This window comes from Apodemus sylvaticus, chromosome 7 (genome assembly GCF_947179515.1).
Source record: "Apodemus sylvaticus chromosome 7, mApoSyl1.1, whole genome shotgun sequence".
Taxonomy (NCBI): Eukaryota; Metazoa; Chordata; class Mammalia; order Rodentia; family Muridae; genus Apodemus; species Apodemus sylvaticus.
Window position 1 is genome coordinate 128,298,050 of NC_067478.1, and position 20,814 is coordinate 128,318,863.

General features: G+C 39.9%; 1 pseudogene; it reads left to right on the forward strand.

Annotated features, from left to right (window-relative positions):
* Positions 1-7,242: 7,242 nt before the first annotated feature.
* On the forward strand, positions 7,243-8,255 carry LOC127690202 (glyceraldehyde-3-phosphate dehydrogenase-like; annotated as a pseudogene).
* Positions 8,256-20,814: the final 12,559 nt, after the last annotated feature.

Here is a 20,814-nt window from a genome sequence, read left to right on the forward strand (position 1 = left end):
TTGTGTTTGGGTAGAATATTCTGTAAATATGTTACATCTATTTGGTTTATAATGTCAGTTAGCACCAGTATATTTCTGTTTAGTTTTTGCCTAGATGTGTATTAGTGAGAATTCAGTGAAGTCTTCTACTATCAGTGTTTGAGGATCAATATGTATTAAGCTACTGTAGTAATTTTTTTTTTTTACTTACTTGGGTCTCTTTGTGTCTGGAGTATAGATGTTAAGAATTGCAATGTACTCTTGGTGAGGTTTTCTTCATAAGAGTATGGAGTATCCTTCCCTATCTCTTCTGACTACTTTTGGTTTGAAGTCTATTTTATTAAATATTAAAATGGCTACACCAGCTTGCTTCTTAGGTCTATTTGCTTGGAATATATTTTTCCGTGTTTTTTCCCTAAGTGATGTGTATCCTTGCTATTAAGGTTTGTTTCTTGGATACAGCAGAAAGATGGATTCTGTTTTCATCTCCATTCTACTAGCTGTGCCTTCCTATTGATGTTGAGAGATATAAGTGACCAATGATTGTTAATACCTGTTATTTTGCTATCATTGTTGTTATTGTGGTGGTGGTGGTGGCATGTGCATGCATGTCTTTGTGTTTCTGTGTATTTCTTCTCTTTTAATTTGCTGGTCTGAGATGATGTATTGTCTGTGTTTTCTTGGTTATAGTTAACCTCTGTATATTAGAGTTTTTCTCCAAGTGCCTCTGTAGTGTTGGATTTATAGATAGATATTGCTTAAATTCTTTTTCTCCCTTGTTTGTATGTTTTCTTTTTTCTTTAATTTGTTCATTTATTCACTTTACCTTGGGATCCACCCTCCCTGATCTCCCTACAAATTCCTGCCTTCATTACTCCCTCCTCAGAGAAGGGAAGCCCTCCTTGGGTACCACCTGCCCTGGGACATCCAGTGCCAGCAGGACTAAGCACATCCTCCTCCAATGAGGCCCAACAGGGAGTTCAGTTAGAGGAAGGGGATCCAATGGCTGGCATCACAGTCAGAGATGGCACCCCCATTCCAATGGTTAGGGCCTACATGAAGACCAAGCGGCACATCTGTTCCACATATGTAGGGTGCATGTTCTTTCCTTGGTGGTTCAGTCTCTGTGAGCCTCCATGGGCCCAGTTTAGTTCTTGTGGTGTCTTTGGTAACATTTTATTTTTTTCATCTATTATGATTGAAATTTTTATTGTGTATAGTGCTCTGGGCTGACATCTGTGGTCTTTGAGTCTAGGCTCTTCTGGCTTTTAGAGTCTCCACTGAGAACTCAGGTGTAATTCTAATAGGTCTGCCTTTGTATGTTACTTACTCTTTTTCCCTTGCTGCTTTTTTAAAATTAGACATTCTCTTTATTCACATTTCAAATGTTATCCCCTTTCCTGGTTTCCCCTCTGAAAACCCCTATCCCATTCCCCCCGCCCCTGCTCACCAACCCAGCCGCTCTTGCTTCCCTGTCCTGGCATTCCCCAACACTGGGGCACTATTTCTTTGTGCTGTAATTTAGCAATTTGATTATTATTTATGCAGGGAACCAGTTTATTTGGTATTTTACTTGCTTGTACTTTGATAGACATCTTCCTTTCTTAGATTGGGGTAATTTTCTTCTGATTTTGTTGAAAATGTTTTCTGTGACTTTGACTTGTGTCTTTTCTCTTATTCTCTTATTGTTTTTAAATGTGGTCTTTCTAGAATCACAGCTTTCTTGGATGTTTTGTGCCTGAGGGTTTTCTTAGATTTACTATTTCTTTGAGCAGTGCATCCATTTCTTCTCTAGTCTCCTCAGTGCCTGACATTCTCTCATCTTTTGTATTCTGTTGGTGAGGCTTGTCATGGAGGTTTGAATTTGTAATTTTTTTTATTTCCAGATTCTCCTCAGTTTTTTTCCATCTTTTTATTTTTGTCTCTTTAAGGACATCTAAGATATTATAAAGGCTGTCTTAATTTTGTTTTGTTGTGCTTCAGCTATGTTCTGATACTTAGGCTGTGCTGTGGGAGTAGGGTCATTAGTCTATAATGTAACAATATTATCCTGGCTGTTGTTGACTGTGTTTTTACACTGGTGTCTAGGCATTTGGGTTTGGGAAGATTGCCATTCTATGTGTTAAAATCTGGGTTTGTCATTGTTGGGTCAGTGTTTTGTTCCTTGATTTCTGTTACCCTCTCTGGTTCTGTGCTACTCGGTTTGAAATCCTCCTGGGATCCTGATAGGTGTGGTCAGTGGGGTATAATGCATTTCTAGGTTTTGGGATCTGACACTTAGGAATAGGGAAGAACTAAAAGGGGGTTGCTGAGCAAGACACAGGAAGGAGAAAAGCATGGCCTTTCACCAGGATCTGCTTAGGTTTTTGAGAATGGGCACAGAGAGTGTAGGGAGGCCATAGAAGAAGGTTTGTTAGAGAGCTGGGGGTTGTACTTGGAGGGGCAGAGGGAGAAGTCAGGATTGGCAGTTTGTCTACCTGCTTTCCTGGTCACAGTGACCTTTGAGTTCCCAGGGACTGACTGCTGGAGTTGTGGGCTGGAATAAAGCAATGAATTGGGGGAGTGAGGTTAGGTGGGAAAGATTTGTGTGGTACAGATAGGTACAAGGGAGGTGGCACACAACAGCAGGTGTTTTGTTGCAGATCTTGGAATGTGACTAGGGCATTGTATTTGGAAGGGCAGAGGGAGAGGTGAAGATTTATAGTTAGCTTACCTGCTTCCTTGGGCAGAATGAAGATTAACTGTTTAAAAGAACAAACCCAATGGAGTGCGACTTTACAATCACTAACAGGGTTTAGAAATCACCATTCCCTTTATTTATACAATTATGCTTGAGAATGACTTGGGGGGAAACTCAATAAGGCTTTACTCAATGAAATAGAAGGGACACTAGACCTAGGGTTTCTACCCCATATCATCTTCTTCTGGATCATACTGTATTTCTTGGAATTTGACTTAATAGTGAAAAGGGACCTTCCAGTGTAGTGAAGAAACTACATAGACCAGCATATGACGAGAAACACTGTGAGTGAAGCAAACGTATCCAGGATATTAATTAAGCATATGTCTTTTTATAGTTCTTTGTAATGTGTTTATATTTAGGTGGTTTTTCTTTTCTCACAACTTAGTCATTTTTTAAAAAAAAAATGCAAAGGAAATAGAAGATCCAGCTTGTTTCCAGTTGTGTTTGCTATCAAGATGGCATTAGCTTTTTTTGTCAAGTAAGCCAGACAGAACCCCTTTCTTAAATTTATTGGGACAATGACTAGGAAATCCCAGGTCAAAGTCAGCAGATTTTAAAGTAATAGCATTTAAAGAACTAACAAAAACCTAAAGGAAGAAGAACATTTTGATGGCCCATACACTTTCCTGAATGATGAACATAGCCTATCAGATCTAGCTGCAGTCAGAGTGTACGTGGTGCTTCCTTCCTTGCTTGCCATCCCTTGGGTTTAAATATGCGTGAATGGAGATGAAATCACTCAGGGTGTGGCTCAGTTGATATAGAGCTTGCCTAGCATGCAAGAAGCCTGGGTTCAGTCCCCAGCACCACATACACCATGTGTGGTGGAGCATACATGCAGTCAGCACAGGAGAAAGAAGTGGAGACAGGAGGATCCATGAGGCTTGCTGGCTAGCTAGTCTTGATGCATCTGTGAATGCCAGGGTCAGCAAGAGATCCTGTCTTAAAAGACAAGGTGGAGAGTAACTGAGGAACACACCCAATATTTACCAAAAAAACATATTCTGCAACTTTTGGAACACACACACAGAGAGAGAGAGAGAGAGAGAGAGAGAGATGCATACACACATACAAATATACACATATGGCACAGATTCGTATACACACATGTATATACATGCAAACATACATACATGTGAGCAGAGAATAGGTCTATTAAATGATCAGTGATTGAAACCTAAGTCATCTCTGCACAGGACTAAGCCCTTAGAGATGTGAGATGATTAGGGAAGATGGAGGAAGGAATAAAAGCAAGGAGAGTGCCCAAGCTGTGCCAATCCTGACAATAAACATCTGCAGTATTGCTTTACCACTAGAAACACTGATGATGCTGTTCAGAGTGAGCACTTCCTCTCCTAATTTCAGAGAAAGGTAAAACAACGAGCACTGGCTGGAGGGTCAGTTTGGAAAGTACTGGACCTCAAATTCAGTCTCTTGCTTTCTTCTTATACTTTAAAAAATTTAAGATTTATTTTTCTAACTTATTATTTTTATTGATTATTTTGGAATTTCACATAATGCACCAAGATCACCCTTACTTCCCAGACCTCCCAGGTTTACCCCATCCCCAGAAAAGAGTTTCAAAATGTCCCATTTATTGTGCCCATATAGTCACTGAAGCAGCCTAAACAATGTATATCCATGTGCCCTTTGGTGGTAACACAGGCCACAGATACTGCAGCAGGGAGCACAGATATCAAACATGGCTATAGGCAACAGTACAGATCATGCACATTAACATGGCCACTAGAAACACTGCTCTTTTTCTTCCCTCCATCCTTCCCATTATACAGACACACACACACACACACACACAGACAGGGTGATCATATACATATATACATACATACATATATATATATATATATATATGAGTCATTGGTTTAACTCAAGGCTTCTGGTCCATGACTTCCCCACCCTTTCTTCTCCTTGACCTGTGTAATTCCCAGCTCCTACTTGCAGGCCTCTTCTTGTCCTGTCAGTGGCATCTCAAACACATAGGTGCTTCTGAGTCAGAGTCAGACTGCAGACGTGAGAAGTCAACAATAATAACTCTCCAGCAGGATGGTTGTCCAGTTTGTTTAAGGTCATGCACTTGGCCCTGCTCTATCAGGAATCACCAAAACCACTTTCTTACTGCAGCCAGGGCCATGGGCTCTGTCTCCCATGGGATCACCACCCACCACCCAGGACTGGCCTTCATGGCAGTCAGTCTGCTGATAAAGTTTGAAACTGTTAATTCCACAAAAGGGAAATGAGGCGGTGCCTTTCCTGTTCTCCGCTCTGTGGTTGTCTGGGGATTCCATTAAAAATCAAACCACCCGGAGAGGCCACATGGGGAGCCATTAAGATGTAAACTACACAGAGTGCAGAGTGGTCCTGTCAGTTAGGAAACTTGTATTCTAAAAAATAATGACCAAACAAACAAACAAACAAAAACCCTACCCTCAGTCACCAATTATATACCAGAGATCAGGAACTGTATTTTCCTTGTCTGCTGTGAATTCTTTAATCCTCAACTATAAAATTATGTAGACCAAAATCCCAACTTGCTATCAAGCCAAGTATTAGAACAGGCTGACTTGGTAGTTTTCATTACATTTCTCACTTGAGTGTTTTGACCCAGTTTTAACCATAATCAAAATCTTGATTCCACTCCAAAGCCTGGAACTACAAGCTCAGTAAGCATGAACTCAGTTATAGCAAAACTGTGAATGAAAAACCCAATAATTAGATTTTGGTTTAAGAAACTTGGACAGAAGTCTTACCAATGGCTTCTGAGAGCACCAACTCTGGAGAAAGTCTCAAGGGTGTGTTCCTGGAGCCTTCCCAAACTTGACTCACCTTTCATGATCATGATTCCACACCCAGTAACAGGATTCCAACTGCTTTAAACTCTGCTTCTGCAGGGAGTGTTTTTAGCTCTGGGACCAAAGTCTCAACTCTTCACCAAGTAATCAGCATTAATCATCATGATGTTAAAGGGAAGACCTTAAATAATCTTCCTTTCTCAAGGTGAGAGATTAGGAGACAGATAGAGGCTGAGAGAGGACACCATCCCCTACAAGGATGGAATTGCTCAAAGAAGTTAGACTGTCCTCCAGGTATCTGTAATGCAGTAATGTAGCCAAGGCCATACCCCACCTGTAGAATAACTATATCTACTCCTTGTGGTTTCAAAATAATGGATGAAGGCCCAGTTGGTTTGGTATTTTCACCATTGCATTATCAGAGTTCATTCGGTTAGTAATGGAAAAATAAAATCAGTTATATAATTGGAAAAATGGAGACCTTATGCTCCTTCAGTCATGAATTACATGCTTGTTCACATTCTGTAAGCACAGGGGGGGGAGGTGGTTCCCAAAAATGACTGCACCATGCCCAGTAGGCATCAGCAAGATTCAAGTATCCTCACACCTCACATTCCTCAGAGAGTACTGCTATCCCTTCTCTTGAGAGTCCTCTGATTGATTAGCTTATCTTCCCTATGGCTTGGAAACCCTGTGCCTTTCTCCTTGGCTATGTATGTTAGTAAATATACTCTTAAATTATTCTAAATAAAACAATTCATAAAGGAAAACGATTTGCCCAAACCAAGCTACAACTATAGTCCATGGACAAATACAACAGTAAAAATAATATGTGCTTCATTGACCATTTTCCATGTATTAAGCTGCCATATCTAGAGCCAATATTCATTATTAGCAAAAAGCAAAAAAAAAAATCTCACTTAGAATAATGTCATTCTCAGTATAACTCATTAATCCATATTGCAATATTCATTATTAGCAAAAAGCAGAGGGCCTTTAGATGTCATCTATGTAGGGAATAGTCTTTTTTTTTTTCACAGTGAAGACAAGGGGGAAGAACAAAGTCACAGGTGTTTTACCCTTCATTCTAGAACATTTCTTCTTATGGTTGTTAAAATAGAATTCCATATACTCAAAACACAGATGAGATAAAAACAATGTTTTGACCAAATTGCTGTGAAGTGGTCCTTAGTTATATGTCCAGACAGAGTATTTACTGCAGCTACAGACGTGAAGGAACAGCTTCAGTAGGTTCTTCTGAGGGTGTCTCTCATTTACTTAGATCATCACCCCATATAACTACCACCCACGATCCTACCACCCTCAGGATTTGTATATAACAGCTATTATTTTCTGAGCATTAAGTATCTGCCCATGGCTCTGTTAAGGGATGTCACATCTGTTATTTGGGGTTTTATACTGCTTTAGAGATAGAATGGTCACATTCAAATCCAAGTTCTTCCATAGACTTTTTGCATGGCCTTGGGTAGTTTCTCCACCATTCCACATTGACTTCTTCTTGTATAAGATAACAACAGGTATAGAACTATTGTGGCAGTAAACTAACATGTACAGATTCAGGCATCCCCACTCTATATAGACAAATATAAACACTTATTACGGTTCTCTGCTCCTCCCTGTTCCAGAGACTGCTCCTCCCTGTTCCAGAGACAGCCGCATCTTCTTGTGCAATGCCAGCCTCATCCTGTAAACAAAATGGTGAAGGTTGGTGTGAACTGATTTGGCTGCATTGGGCACCTGGTTACCAGGGCATCCTTCTGCTGTCCGTCTGGCAGAGTGGATATTATTGACATCAACAACCCCTTCACTGACCTCAACTATATGGTCTACATGTTCCAGTATGACTCCACCCATGGCAAGTTCAACAGCACAGTCAAGGCTGAGAATGGGAAGCTTGTCATCAACGGGAAGCCCATCACCATCTTACTGGAGCGAGATCCCACTAACATCAAATGGGGTGATGCTAGTGCTGAGTATGTTGTGGAGTATACTGGCATCTTCACCACCATGGAGAAGGCCGGGGCCCACTTGAAGGGTGGGGCCAAATGATCATCATCTCTGCCCCTTCTGCTGATGCCCCCATGTTTGTGATGGGTGTGAACCATGAGAAATATGACAACTCACTCAAGATTGTCGGCAATGCATCCTGCACCACCAACTGCTTAGCCCCTCTGGCAAAGGTCATCCATGACAACTTTGGCATCGTGGAAGGGCTCTTGACCACTGTCCATGCCATCACTGCCACTCAGAAGACTGTGGATAGCCCCTCTGGGAAGCTGTGGTGTGATGGCTGTGGGGCTGCCCAGAACATCATCCCTGCATCCACTGGTGCTGCCAAGGGTGTGGGCAAGGTCATCCCAGAGCTGAACGGGAAACTCACTGGCATGGCCTTCCATGTTCCAACCCCCAATATATCCATTGTGGATATGACATATTCCCTGGAGAAACCTGCCAAGTATGATGACATCAAGAAGGTGGTGAGGCAGACATCTGAAGGTCTACTGAAGGGCATCCTGGGCTACACTGAGGACAAGGTTGTCTCCTGCGACTTCAACAGCAACTTCCACTCTTCCACCTTTGATACTGAAGCTAGCATTGCTCTCAATGACAACTTTGGAAAGTTCATTTCCTGGTGTGACAATAAATATGGCTACTACAACAGGGTGGTGGACCTCATGGCCTACATGGCCTCCAAGGAGTAAGAAGGCCTGGACCACCCAACCCACAAGAGAGCAAGAGAGAGGCCCTTGATGCTGAGGAGTCCCTATCCCAACTCGGCCTTCACATTGAGCATCTCCCTCAGCTTCCATCGCAGACCCCCACAATAATGGGGGTCAGGGAGCCCTCCCTATTCTCTTGAATACCATCAATAAAGTTCGCTGCACCCAAAAAATAAAATAAGATAAACAAACAAACAAACATTCGTTACTAGTATTTGCAAGCAGTATGCACAAAGGTTCCAAAACCTCTACGTTTTTACCAGTCTCACAGGAACAGTTTAACTGAAGCTGAGTCTTACATTTTACAGATGTTTGCTTGTCTGTGCTCTAGTTTAGGCTGGGCTTCTTTTCTGAAGCCATCCAGAAGTCTCTGTAGCGGGGGGGTGGGGGGGGTGGGGGGTGGCTAGAGTTCAGCACATACAAAGCCCCTTCAATCCTAAGTTTCTTCAAAAGAAACTAGACCAAAGGAGCAAAATAAAGCCTCCTAAGGGCCAAGATTCAAATGCCCTAGGCTTTGCATGTCCCTTTGATGGCTCCACAACACTCCACATTTTGAGAAAACAGATAGAAACGTTTTGAAGAGGCTGTTACTTTGGTCAATTTTTGCTGTTGTAACAAAATAACAGAGACCACAGAGTTTACTAAAGTAGAGGTTTACTCAGCTTTTGTTCTAGAGGTTGGGAGGTTCAAGAGGGTAGAGCATGCATTTACTTGGCTTCTGTTCCTTCTTGCTTGTGGGGTTATGACAAGGTAGCAAGCATTACACACAGAGCAAGTGAGTCAGGAAACACTCACTTAGAATAATGGCATTCTCAGTATAACTCATTAAGTCATTAATGGATTAGTCCTTCCTGAGGGCAGACACAGTCCCCTCCCAAGGCCTCACCTCTCAAATACCTACTACATATAACTCTGCAGAGTTGGCATACAATACATGGTATTTAGAGGACATGTGCACACTCTGACAGGAAAGTAATAAAAGAAGAAAAGAGTGAGGTCAGGAAATCTAGGTTAGTCTGGCTGGAGTATGAAACCAATAAGCCTTTTACCAAGAAAAGCCAAACTTTTCAGGTAGAATTGAGTAGATCAAGAGAATTGCTTTGTTTCAGCCTGTACTGTGTTGTGCTTTAGCATTGATTCTACAAAGGGTAAAATAAGTTTTGAGACAAAGTACTGACGTATATCCTCATTGAAAGAACACCCAAATGCCCAGGTAGGCTGTCTGTCCAATCTTCCCCACTCTCTCAGTATCTCAGCATTCTCCCACCCTAACCCTGTTCAACCACAGATCAAGCAGACTACAAGAAGTGCAAGCCATACCTACCAGAAGAGCAGAGAAGAAACAAAAAACAAGGAATAAAATACCCATACAACAAAGATAAACTCAGAAATCAGCACCTAGATCTATAATCATCCCAAATCTAGATGCCTACAGGTCAATCAACAACAGCCAAGGTAACGTGTCTCAACTAGACCTCAGATATCCTACTGCAGTGATCCCTGATTACTCCAACACAGCAGAAGCATAAGAAAAAAACTTAAAAACAGCTCTATGAAGATGGTTGAGGTTCTTAAAAAGGAAATGAATAATTTATTAAAGAAATTCATGAAAACACAAACAATTGGAGGAAATTAATAAATCCCTTAAAGAAAAACAAGAAAAAAAACAGAGTTGAATGAAACTAATAAACTGTTGAAGACCTGAAAATGGAAATATAAACAATAGAGAAAATACAAACTGAGGAAATTCTGGCAATCAATAATCTCAGTTAAGTGAGCAAACAACACCGACAAAAGCATCACCAACAGAATACAAGCTATGGAAGATAGACTCTCAGGTGTTGAAGATACAATAGAAGAAATAATAAGAATGTGTTACAGTACAATAGAAGAAATAATAAGAAATGTACATCTAAAATTTCCTGACACAAAATATCCAGAAAATCTGCAACTCTATGAAAAGACCAAATCTAAGAATAATAGGAATAGAAGAAGATTCTCAGCTCAATGGCCCAGAAAAGATTTTCAACAAATTCATAGAAGAAATGCCCATAAAGGCAAACAAAGCTTACAGAACACCAAATAGACCAGAAAAGAAAGTCACCTCTCTACATAATAATCAAACCACTAAATATTCAGAACAAAGAAAAAATACTGAAAGATGTAAGGAAAATGACTTGTAACATAATATCATACTAGACATTTACTAGAATTGCACCCAACTTCTCAATGGAGACCCTAAAAGCCATAAAGGCTTAACAGATGTCCTTCAGACTCTAAGAGATGACATATTCCTGCCCATACTACTATACCAAACAAAATTTTCAATCACTATAGATGAAGAAAATAAGATATTCCATGATAAAGTCAAATTTAAACATAATCTATCAAATCTAGCCCTACAAAAGGTACTATAAGGAAAATTCCAACCCAAGGAGATTAACTACACCCATGAAAACATAGGCAATAGATTACCAACAACAACAACAAAACAATAGGATTTAACAATCATTGGTAAATTTGGTCATTGATTTTTCTCAGTATCAATGGACTCAATTCCATAATAACAAAAACAGAATCTAGCTTTCTGCTGCATGCAAGAAATACACCTCAACATCAAAGATAGACATTACCTCAGACTAAAGGATTGGAAAAAGATTTTCTAAGTAAATAGACCTAAGAAAAACTTGGTGTTGCCATTCTACTGTTTAACAAAATAAACCTCAAACCAAACTTAATCAAAAGATCCAGGCAAAAACTTTATATTTATCAAAGGAAAAAGGTCAACTGAGATTATTTTTCAGTTCCTAACATCTATGCTACAAACACAGGAGTACCCATTGTTTGTAAAAATAACATTACTAAAATTTAAATCACACATAAACCCTCACACATTTATAGTGGGAGACTTCAGTATCCCCAAACTCACCAATCAAAAAATTAAACAAAAAAATACTAGATCTAAAAAACATTATGAACCAAAAAGATCTAACAATTTACAGAGCATATCACCCAAACACAAAATACACCTTTTCAGTATACATCATGGAACCTTCTCCAAAACTGAACATACAATAGATCACAAAGCAAGCCTCAACAAATATTTTAAAAAATGAAACAACGCCCCTGCATCCTATCACACCACCACAATTAAAGCAGGATTTTACCAACAAATACAATAGAATTCCTACAAACTTATGGAAACTGAACTCAATCACCACTGGGTCAAAGAAGAAATAAAGAAAGAAATTTAAAACTTCCTAGAATGCAAGAAAATGAAGACACAACATACTCAAACTTATGGGTCACAATGAAAGCAAATGCTAAGATGAAAGTTCATAACACTAAGTGCCTTCATAAAGAAATTAGTGATATCTCATACTAGTAACTTAACAGCACAAAAGTCTAGAACAAAAAGAAGCAAACACACCCAAGAGTAGACAGAAAGAAATAATCAAACTCAGGGCTGAAATCAATGAAATAGAAACAAAGAGAACAATACAAAAATAATCAATGAAACCAAGAGCTGGCTTCATCAGAAAATCATCAAGATATATAACTCCTTAGCCAAACTAACTAAAAGGACATCCAGATTAACAATATCAGAAATAAAAAGGGGACATAATTAACAGACACCATGGAAATCCAAAGAATTATTAGGTCTTACTTCAGAAACAGTCTCACTCCACAATATTGGAAAAATCTAAAAAAAAAAACTGATAATTTTCTTGATGGATAATACTTACCAAAGTTAACCCAAGATCAGGTAAACAATTTACCCTAAAGAAATAGAAGTAGTCATTTAAGGTGTCCTAACCAAAAAAATCCTGAACTAGGTGATCTTAGTGTGGAATTCTTCAAGAGTTTCAAAGCAGAGCTAATACCAATACTCCACAAGATAAAAACAGAAGGAATACTACCAAATTTATTTCATGATGCCACAGTCATCCTGATACCTAAATCTCACAAAGGTTAAATCAATAAAAAAGAATTTCAGAAAAAAATCTCCCTTACGAACATTGATACAAAAATACTCAACAAAATACTTGCAAAACAAATCAAAGAACATATCAAAGACATCATCCACCATGATCAAGTAGGCTTCATACAAGAGGTGATTCAACATACAAAAATCCATTAATGTAATCTACCATATAAACAAATGGAAAGAAAAAGAACCCACATGATTATCTCATTAGATGCTGAAAAAGCCTTTGACAAAATCTAACACCCCTTCAAGGTAAAAGTCTTAGGGATATCCTGCATATAAGGCCCATATCTAAACACAATAATGGCAATATACAACAAGCCAATACCCAACCAACATCAAATTAAATGGAGAGAAACATAAAATAATTCAACTAAATCAGGGACAAAACAAGGTAGGCCATTCTCTTCCTATCTATTCAGTATAGTACTTGAAGTTCTAGTTAGAGCAAGAAGACAACTAAAGAAGATCAAGGGAATACAAGTCAGAAATAAAGAAGCCTAGGCATTGTTTGTGGATGGTATGATATGATAGTATATATAAGTGACCCCAAAAACTCTACCAGGAAACTATTCTAGCTGATAAACACCTTAAGCAAAGTGGCTTGATACAAAATTAACCAAAAAAAAAGTCAAAGCCCTCCTATATACAAATGATAAATGCGTTGAAAAAGAAATAAAGGAAAAACACCTTTCACAATAGCTACAAATAATATAAAATACCCCTGTGTGACTCTAACCAGGAAAATAAAAGACCTATATGACAAGAACTTCATTTTCTTGAAGAAAGAATTTGAAGAAGATATCAGAATAAAGGAAGATCTCTTATGCTCATGGATTAGTAGGATTAACATAGTGAAAATAGCTATCTTACCAAAATCAGGATCTACAGATTCAATGCAATTCCCATCAAAATTCCAACACAATCTTCACAGACCTTGAAAAAGCAACAGCTAACTTCATATGGAAAAACAAAAATCCCAGGATAGCAAAAACATTCTGGTATAACAAAAGAACTTCCGAAGGTATTACCGTTCCTAGTTCAATCTGTTCTACAGAGCAACAACATCAATTGATCATTGGAATCAAATTGAAGACCTGGAAATGAACCCACATACCTATAACACTTTATTACAAAGAAGCCAAAACTATTCAATGAAAGAAAAATCTTCCATAATGGTCCTAGATTAGCTAAATGTCTGCATGTAGAAGAGTGTAAATAGGTTCATACCTATCACCAGACACAAAACTAAAGTTCAAGTGGATCAAAGACCTCAACATAAAACCTGATAGACTAAATCTGATAAGACAGAAAGTTAGGAATAGCCTTGAACACATTGTTACAGGAGACAACTAACTTCCTGAACAGAACCACAATGGCTCAGTTCAACATTACTTAGATCAATATTAATAAATGGGTCTCATTGAAATGGAAAAGCTTCTGTAAGGCAAAGGATACTCTCAAGAGGAAAAAGAATCCAGCCTAAATAATGAGAAAAGATTTTTACCAACCTTATGTCTGGCAGAGGGCTGATACTTAAAATACATAAAGAACTCCAAAAACTAGATTTCAACAAACCAAATAACCCAATTAAAAATGTGTTACAGATCTATGCAGAGACTTCTCAATAGAGGATTTATAATGCTTGTGAAGCAGTTAAAGAAATGTTCAATATCCTTAGTCATCAGAGAAATGCAAATCAAAACAACTGACCTTGAGATTTTTATCCTATTCCCATCAAAGTCACCAAAACCCCCAAGTGGGGATTGCTTGACTTTCACTGAGAAGGCAAAAAAGAATACACACAGGGGCAGTGGAAGTAGATGGAGAGAGGGAACTGGGTAAAGGAGAGGTTAGGAGAAGAACAAGAGGAATCAAGTTAGGGGATGCTGGAGGGGATGCTAGAGGGAGGAGAGAAATATCTGGAATTGGCTGGGGGTGGGTGGGTCAGGCATCTCTGGGATGAGCTAGAAATCTAAAACAATAGAAATCCCCAGGAATCTATGGGGATGACCTTAGCTGAGACATGTAGCAAAGGGGGACATGGAACTTGAAACTGCCATCTCCTGTAACCAGAAAAGACTTCCAATAGAGGGACTGGGACATCAACCCAGCCACAAAACCTTTGACCCACATTTTGCCCTGCCTAAAAGATGCGAGGAAATAAAGATGGATCAGAAATTGAGGGACTCGCCAGCCAATGACTGGCCCAGCTGGAGGCCCATGCTATGAGAGAGCCCACTCCTGACATTACTAAAGACATTCTACTGTACTTATAGACAGGCACCTAGCATAAGTGTCATCTGCCTATGGATACCACAGACAAGTTGCTGCCTTGTCTATCCACAATAGGAGAAGATACCCCTAGTGATACTACAACTTTGATATGCCAAGGAGAGTTGATATGAATGGGAGGTGCAGTACTTTGTCTATAGGGAGTGGTATTGTTAGGAGGTATGGTCTTGGAGGAAGTATGTGCTTTAAAACTCTGCCTAGTGAAGACCACTTTTATTCCATAGTGATCAGATAGGAGGCATGGGATTAGTTCTATCTTCTTATATTTGTTGAGGTCTGTCTTGTGACCAATTATATGGTCGATTTTGGAGAAGGTACCATGAGGTGCTGAAAAAAAGGTATATTCTTTTGTTTTAGGATAGAATGTTCTATATATATCAGTTAAATCTAATTGGTCCAAAGCTTCAATTAGTTTCATTGTGTCCTTGTTTAGTTTCTGTTTTCCTGATCGGTCCATTGAGGAAAGTGCAGTGTTGAAGTCACCCACAATTATTGTGTTAGGTGCAATGTGTGCTTTGAGTTTTAATAAAGTTTCTTTTATGAAAGAGGGTGCCCTTGCATTTGGAGCATAGATGTTCAGGATTGAGAGTTCTTCTTGTTGTATTTTTCCTTTGACCAGCAAGAAGTGTCCCTCAGAGTCTCTTTTGATGACTTTGGGTTGAAAGTCAATTTTATCTGATATTAAAATGGCTACTCCAGCTTGTTTCCTGAGACCATTTGCTTGTAAAATTGTCTTCCAGCCTTTTACTCTAAGGTAGTGTTTGTCTTTGACCCTGAGGTGTGTTTCCTGTAAGCAGCAAAATGTAGGGTCCTGTTTACGTATCCATTCAGTTAGTCTGTGTCTTTTTATTGGGGCATTGAGTCCATTGATGTTAAGAGATATTAAGGAATAGTGATTGTTACTTCCTATCATTTTTGACGTTATTTTTTAAATTTGATTGCTTAACTTCTTTTGGGTTTGATGAAAGGTTACTATCTTGCTTTTTCCAGGGTGAAGTTTCCCTCCTTGTATTGGTGTTGTCCAATTATGGGAGTGGTGACTTTTGGACAAGATCCCACATGACTAAGTTTATTGTCTATGCATTTGCCATTGTACCAAACAGTTGTTATATCATATTAGGTGTTATTATCACTTGGCTATTGTTTTCATTTGGGCATAAGAGGATTATGTATCAAACTGACCAGAGAGGGATTGTGATGGCTACTCTGCTTTCAACTTAATTAAGATCTATAATGAAAGCTTAGGTCCAGGCACTGTGGTGCACACCTTTAATCCTAGGAGACAGAGGCAAGGAGATCTCTGCCTGGTACAGTGCAAGTTCCAGGTAAAGAAAAGCTTGAGTACAGGCATAATAGTATGCACCTTTAATCCCATCATTCAAGAAACAGATCCATACAGATATCTGAGTTCAAGGTCAATCTACAGAGCAAGTTCCAGGACTGCCAAGCTTAGTCAGTGAAGGAGTTGGAAAACAGAAAGGTGGTGATAATAGAAAAAGGGGGCATGCTCCAACTTCAGCAAGCAGAAGAATTCAGCAGCTTTTGCCATGTGGCTCTGGCTTTAGAGAAAAGATTTGAAAGCATTATTGGGAAATTGATGCTAGTTAGCTGGAGCTAAGAATTTAGTGGTGATTAAGAAAAGACCAACTTCACTGAAGTGAACTCTTCTGCAAAATGTTTTCTGAGTGCACAAAGAAGCTGTGTTTCAGAGATAACCAAGTACCTTGTGCTGCAGCTGGATTTGGTAATGTGTAAGAATCACCCAAGTGGTACTTGTTTTGAATGTGTGAAGGTGTCATGGAGAACAGCTGAGGTTTGGCACTATGAGAAGCCAGGGAAGGCCATTGGTGAAGGTGCAGCCTCAGTTGCAGTTGATGGCCTAGGACTGAAGGAGTCATGCAAAGAAGTTGAGGTTTGGCACCTTGAGAGGCTATTGGTGAAGTCTAGTTTCAGAGAAAAACACCAGCAAATTGGATATGCCAGTACAGTGGGATGATCACCAAGAACAGCAGCAGCAGTGGAGTGGAGTCAACAAGAGCCTAGAGTGCTACAGAGGGCAGAGCTGGAGACGCCACCCAAGTCCTTTGGAGGAGCCCAGAAGACCATGTGTGGATCTCAGACACTGGAAAAGTTGAAGTTGCCTTGGAGACTCCAAGATGCTAGAGATAACGGAGCCATGGGATACCTGAAGAGGAAAACTGATAATATGGAGTGGAAGCAGCCCAAAAGAATAAAGTTTGTTGCTGCTGATTGCCAGATCTACCAATAACAGTCAACAAGGATGAAAGAAGTTGGAGATCTAAAGCGTGTTTTGATGTTGGAGTTTGACCATCTGGTTTTTCATCTTGCTTTGGTCTAGTATTTCCTCATTATGACATTTGGAACATTAATAAATAAATATCCTCTGATGTTGAAGGTATGGGATCTGCTTTTTTATTTTGTTTTTATAGAGACTTTGAACTTTGGACTTTTAACATTGTTGAGACTGCTATAGACTATGAAGCCTTTAGAAGTTGGACTAAATGCATTTTTCATTATGCTGTGGCTAGGTATGGTCTCCATAGACTCATGTATTTGAACAAGCCTGTGGGGGCCAGGGAGCAAAATGGGGTGGTTTGAATATGCTTGGTCCATAGGAAGTGGTACTGTTATAAGTTGTGGCCTTGTTGGAGGAAGTGTGTTACAGTGGGAGTGGACGTTGAAGCTCTGCCCGATGTGGAAGAGTCAGTTTTCTCCTGGCTGAAGTCAGATCAAAATGCAATACTCTCAGCTCTTCCCATGCCACGCCTCACTAGATGCTGCCATGCTCCTGACTTGATGATAAGGGACTGAACCTCTGCATCTGTAAGCCAGACCCAATTAAATGTTGTCTTTTATAAGAGTTGCTTTGGCCATTATGTCTTTTCTCAGCAGTACAAGCTCTAACTAAGACAGAGGGCCTCTCCTTTTCTGAGGAGAAATGAAGGACAGGAGGATAGAAGGAAGGGAGATGAGGAAAAAAAGAAAATCAACAAGATAGACAATGGGAGAGAGAGAAAGAGAGAGAGAGAGAGAGAGAGAGAGAGAGAGAGAGAGAGAGAGAGAGAGAGAAGCAGAATGGTTTGAGCATTGTAAAGAGAGGTAGAACTGGAGATACAACGGTGGAGATGAATAATCTGATTTTGGTAGCCTGGCCTGGCACCTGAGGCTATGGTGAAGTCCCAGCCTGTGTTGCCCCTAAAGGCCTTGCCTGTGCTTGTACTCATACAGCAGCAGTGGTATGTGTTCATGTCTGTGGCTCACAGACCCACCAAAGGCCATGTCCCTGGTCTGGGCTGCCACCTGGGGCCATTTTGATATCCAAGGGCTGTGCAGAGCTGGCCCTGCCCCTCCATGGCTGAAACACTCAGAAGAATGTGTCCTGCACCTCATCTGTGTTGCACATTAGAACTTGACCTGGGTGGTGAGGGCACAGGTGAGCCAGATATGAGGGCACTGAAGTGGGAGAGTTGACTCTGCACCTTGCCACCTGAGGCATGGAGCTCGCTCGCTGGGTCAGTGTTAGAGAGCTTACCATGGTGGTGTGGATGTGAGAGAGCTGGAGGGCCCACTCCAATACCTGCGACATTTGTGAACTGCTGGAGTGGATGAAGAAGCCAGTCCTACAGATCCAAAGCTGCACAATGGGAGAGGAGTCCTGGTGAGGTGAGAATTTAGTGTTGATGGTACAAAAGAAGCCAAAGGCCTCAACTAGACTCATTGCAATGAATATTTGCAAGTAAAGATGTGTAAGCGATTACTGTGTGATAGACTGGGACACACTACTGCTTCCATGATGAGAATTTTTTATATTCTTTAAAAATGTCATTATATATTTTCTCAGTTTCTCTTTTGTTATACATTTTTATTATATTTTTTATTATATATATTCTTTTATTACATATTTTCTCTCTGGTTTCTCAAGAAACTAGACATCAACAAACCAAATAATTCAATTACAAATGGTGTATAGATCTAAGCAGAGAATTGTGATATGCATTTTGGGGTCCAGCTCTAGTTCTACGTCAACACGGCTTCCCTCTCAGGATGTCCAGATGTGGTTGTGCACCTGGCTATAAGGATGAAGCAGAGTTTGGAACATGTGAGGTTCTACAGAATCCTGGAAGTGAGTGCTGGGGGCTAGAGGGTTGGGAGAAAAGGACTTCTCCTTCTCTCTGCTTTGCTTAACAGTTTTGTTAAGCAAAGTTCTTCAACAATCTTCAATAGCTCTCTGAGATGATCATATCTTGTGCACATACCTTTATTCAGGATGTGTTTGAATGCATACACTTTATTTGGGGTAAATCAGAGGTATATATGGACCTTGGAGAGTAGGAAGGAATTTTCAGGGTAAGCAAAAATCATTGGCTAGCGTTGTAAAGCTCTGTGGATGCCTCCTTTGACTGGAGAGGCATTCCAGGAACTTCAGGTGCTCGCTGGACAGTTTCTTATCTGGAGAAAAGAAACTGAATCTGTAATGTCACAGAAGCTACGTGACATTCTGCAGGCAGAGTATATAGGTGTTTTGGACTCTCCAGATCAGGTCGGAGAAGAAGTCCTGCTGATAAAGGGAACTATCTGGACAATGGTAGACTTTGACCTTAATTAGCAGAGCCCAGGATATTTTCTCAATAGAGAAATCTTAATTGGTTGAGAAATACTTAAATATTCAACACCCTTAGAAGCTTTATTTGTAATAGCCAGAAACTGGAAACAATCTAGATGCCCCTTAACTGAAGAATCAATAATGAAAATATGGAATATTTACAAAATGGTATATTACTCAGCTGTTAAAAACAATGGCATCACTAAATTTGCAGGCAAATGGATGGAAGTAGACAAAAATCACCCAGAGTAAGGTAAACCAAATCCAAATATGATATGTACTCACATATAAATGCATATTGGCTATTTATGAAAGGATAATCCTGATACAATGTACAAATCCAGAGAGGCTAAATAACAAGGAGGGCTCAAGAGCAGGCAGGAATGCATGGATCTTCCTGGGAAGGGGAAATAGAATAAATTTTGCAAGTGGACATGTGGGAATAGGAACAGCGTAGAAAATAAATTTTACTTCTAAAGGTGGTGGACACCTTCAATCCTAACAGTTGAGACACAGAATTCAAAGCCAGCCTGGTCTACATAGAGTAAGTCAAACACACACACACAAAGAAAGAACATGACCAAAACAAATTAACAACTGAGCAAAAGCATATAATTTTAAGAAATAAATTTGACAATTTAGATCAAGGAAGACATTATGAGAAAGTTATCAAGATGGTTACATGTAAGTTGTAAGCTCAGGAAACTGACTCCTCAGAGGTCATTGACAGGTGCAATTGCTAACCAAATAAGCATTTGTAAATCAAAGGTATACAATTTACAACCCAGGCCCACCACATCGGAAAAACTAAGCTGTGTGGGAAAGAAACCTTGTTAACATTGAACGCCTTCTTCCTATCCTCAATTACTCATTTTCTTTCTTTCCTTCTTTCTTTGGAAAACAAGGTTTAGTATCCTAGCCTGGTCACTTGCTTCTCCTGTCCCCTTGCTGCAAGAGCTGTCTGGTCTGGTCTCACTTTATGGCACTGGTTGGATCAAATACAAGCCAGTGATGACGACTCACACGCCCCACCTCCCAAAGGCTTATTTCACAGACTCTGGTGGCTTTGTATGACATGCCATCCTGACTTTTATATAAGTGACACAGGCATGTATGGACTAAGAAACCCTGAAAAAAATGTTATTCAACTCATAAACCTCATGGGAAGTCAATGATATAAAGTTAGGAGTAACTTGGTCAACAGTTGAGCCAAGTTTTTCAGAATTTTTTTTGGTGCCACCTGGTGGTACTGTGACTCCAGCAGCCATGCGATGGAACCTTAGGTGGAAGCTATTTTCTTCCTGTGAACAGGCTTCTCTGTTTTCTGATGCCCATGCATGTGTGGAAAAGCGTATGGAGGCCTGAGGTTGATGTGGAGTGTCTCCTTCAGTCACTTTCCACTGTGTTCATTGAGGCAGGACCTCTCAGTCAGTTAGGTACCCTGGGGAACTCCTACCTTTCCTTTCCAAATTAGAATTACAGGAGGCTGTCACACCCACCCAACATTTACAGGAGCCTTGAGGATCCAAAGTTTGGTCTTCCCTTTCACAGAAGGTGATTTGCTTACTCAATCTCCTCAGCTCATTGATACTATTATTAATTTAAAATGAAAGCTCTCCTAGAATAACCTTGGC